The 3286-nt window shown below is 40.2% G+C and overlaps 1 non-coding gene across 1 annotated transcript; it reads right to left on the bottom strand.

Moving 5' to 3' along the window:
- Positions 1 to 2423: 2423 nt before the first annotated feature.
- TRNAF-GAA (transfer RNA phenylalanine (anticodon GAA)) lies at positions 2424 to 2496 on the bottom strand. Its single transcript has one exon. It is a non-coding gene; the product is annotated as a tRNA-Phe (tRNA).
- Positions 2497 to 3286: the final 790 nt, after the last annotated feature.

The following is a 3286-nucleotide window of genomic DNA, read 5'->3' on the forward strand; positions in this document are numbered from 1 at the left end:
GACTGGAGTTTCTCACAATTCGCTTATCCTTTATCCCTTCTCAACTGGTTTTTGTTCTCAGAACTGTTAAATTCACATGGTTATAAAGTGACATGATAGTCTCGTAGTCATCAATTCCCATCAATTTTTCTCTCTGTTCATCTTCCTTCTCGTACCCTTCTGATTTGGTATGGTTTATTGCTTCTTCTCTCTTGAAACATTTTCCTTAGGTTTAGTGACACTGAGTTCTGAGTCTTGCTTCTCCTTCTAAATCCTAGTTCAAAAAGTATATGACCTCTAGGAGCCCATATTTTAACTCTACTCTTCTTGTACTTTCTCCTTTGGAATGCCATCTTTTCTTATGAATTCTGCTTTAAGAATATGCCTCCCAGTGCCCAGAGAAACATTGGAAGCCAGATGTTAAAGATGGTAGAAACTTTTCAGCCAACACTGCTAAATTTCTATGGCATAGACTCTCTTCCCTCTCCTACACTCTTACTAGGCTTTACACAAGCAAGAAATAAACATGTATTGTGTTAAGCCACTTATATTTCAAGCTTTTTCTGTTACAGCAGCTAACATTACCTTTACTAATACAATTGACCTTTGAACATTTCCCTCTAAAGATACTTAGACACTTCAAACTTACTATGTCCAGCATACATTTTCTTATCTTCTGCTAAACCTGATGTCTGGAAAGGAAAGACTCTCCTGTTTCTTTTTCACTCTAATACTGCTCTGGCCAGCGATTATCTGGGTTTTTTTCCCCCACATTAAGCAATTCTCCAACATCAGCATGGTGTCCTGCAATTCAATTCAATTTCGACACTAACTGGAGTTAGCACAGACCCCACAGGTTAAGGACTCAGTCCCACAAGACTGCCCCCAACTTCAGAAGCCAGTTACAAGTATTAGGTCCCTAGGTTACCCACAACTTCTGTCTGACTTGGCTACAAATCAGAGGTTCCCATGATACCCTCATCATGTTTGATAATTTGCTAGAGTGTCTCACAGAACCCAGAAAACCAGTTTACTTACTATTGCTGATTTATTATAAAGGATATTTTAAAGAATACAAATGAACAGCCAGATTAAGAGATACCCAAAGCAAGATCTGGAAGGGTCCCAAGTACAGGAGCTTCGGTGACTGTGGTATTGGGCTGTGCCACCCTCCCTGCATGTTGAATGTATTCACAAACCTGGAAGTTCTCTGAACCCTGTATTTTGGTATTTTTATGGAGACTTCATCATGTGAGCATGATCAATTATTAACTCAATTTCCAGCCTCTCTCCCCTCTTCAGAGAATGAGAGGTGGGGTTGAAAGTTCTAAGCTTCCGATCATGGCTTGGTCTTTCTAGTGATCAGCCCCCATCCAGGAGCCACTGAGAGTCACCTTATTTAAACAAAAGATGTTTATGTCACCCCGGAAGTTCCAAGGGATTTAGGAGCTCTGTGTCAGACACTCCTATCAATCCGAAATTCCAGAGGATTTAGGAGTTCTGTGTTAGGAACTGGGGTCAAAGGTCAAATTTTAGCAGGAACCTGGAGCAGAGACCAATATATATATTTATGATTATTTCACACTTGCTTTTCCTCCTTTTCCCTGTTCTTATTTATGAATAAAGTATACTACCCATCACCTAGACCAAAAAAATCATTCATTTTAACTTATTTATTATCTCCCTCACCCAATTGATTTCTGTTTCCTAGAAAATCTTGCCTGTACACGTTTATTCCTCTTCTCTCCATTTTTATAGCTTCTCCCCTATTTCAGACTCTCATTATCTCTTAATAGGACAATTCTCATAACTTTCTACCCAATCTCCCCATTTCATTTCTTCTCCAAGCTCTTCCCGTGCAGCTGTTTAATGTTCCAAACTTGTTTCTAATGTGCCATTGCCTTTTACCCAAACTGTATTAATAGAGTTCAGATTCTTTATCCACGATATGCCCTTCAACTGAGTTTTGCTGCCTTAGTCCGTGTGGCTGCACACGTGGTACGATGTACTGTGTCGACAGAGATGCCTGCAGTTCCTTGACCTGCTCTTTGTTCTCCTGCTGCCCTTCGTTCTCTTTACCTGGAATATCTGCCCCTCCACCTCACAAGTTCTGAATTCTCCCTGACTTCAAGGTCCAGCTCAAATGTTATTTCTTCCACAATGCTTCTCTGACCCACTTCTTTTTTTTTTTTTTTTTAGCCGGTTATTCTTTTTTTTTTTTTTTAAAGATTTTATTTTTTCCTTTTTCTCCCCAAAGCCCCCCGGTACATAGTTGTGTATTCTTCGTTGTGGGTTCTTCTAGTTGTGGCATGTGGGACGCTGCCTCAGCGTGGTCTGATGAGCAGTGCCATGTCCGCGCCCAGGATTCGAACTAACGAAACACTGGGCCACCTGCAGCGGAGCGCGCGAACTTAACCACTCGGCCACGGGGCCAGCCCCAAAACTGCCGAAACCCGGGATCGAACCAGGGACCTTTAGATCTTCAGTCTAACGCTCTCCCAACTGAACTATTTCGGCTGACCTCTGACCCACTTCTTGAATAATTTCTTCGTCCTTTAAGGGATGGAGTGTCATTTAAGACACACGCTTTCCTTATCGTTATATTTGTATTCTCTCGTCCACTAGAGAGAGCTTCATGATGACACTCTTTCATAAACTATTACTAATAGGATTTTACCTGAAATAAAAGTATCAACAGTTTTTGGAAAAGAGTAAAAATGGGTGTAAGTTGAGGTAGAAAATAGATCTTCAAGGGATTTGTAAATAGATTGTTCTTAGACAAGGTAAGATGCCTTCTTCCACCATCAGCAAACGCTTGTTACAAAGCGGGAGATGTTATTACTTCATAAGGTTCAACTAAACTGAATCACGAAACTTGACATATTTTTCAATTTAAAACAAGAGGAGTCTTAGCAGTATGTCACACACCGTGAAAAATAAATATATTCTCTTTAGAAGGAAAAAGTTCTAATAAAATGATTCTTTGATGTTCCCCAAGGAATGCTGTATCCATTGTGCTATACAGAAAGACAGTAATCCAAAGCACATGCCTGGAATACTGCTGTTGTCTTCAAAATCTAGGCTATCATTTGAGAAAGGAGCGATAGCTTAGATATAAGGATATGGACACAACATTACAAAAGTGTTGCGAAGCATGAACATACGCAAATGCATTTTTACTTTGTGTGCAGAGAATTCATTATACCTCTCTGATACCAGTCTGTGCAAGGCCTCTCTCCTTTTATTTTTTCATACTTACCTCTTTTACTTGATTCCTCATCTCTACTGGCATTCCTCTCCCTTCCTG

The sequence above is a fragment of the Equus quagga genome, chromosome 3 (assembly GCF_021613505.1).
Source record: "Equus quagga isolate Etosha38 chromosome 3, UCLA_HA_Equagga_1.0, whole genome shotgun sequence".
In the NCBI taxonomy this organism is placed as follows: Eukaryota; Metazoa; Chordata; class Mammalia; order Perissodactyla; family Equidae; genus Equus; species Equus quagga.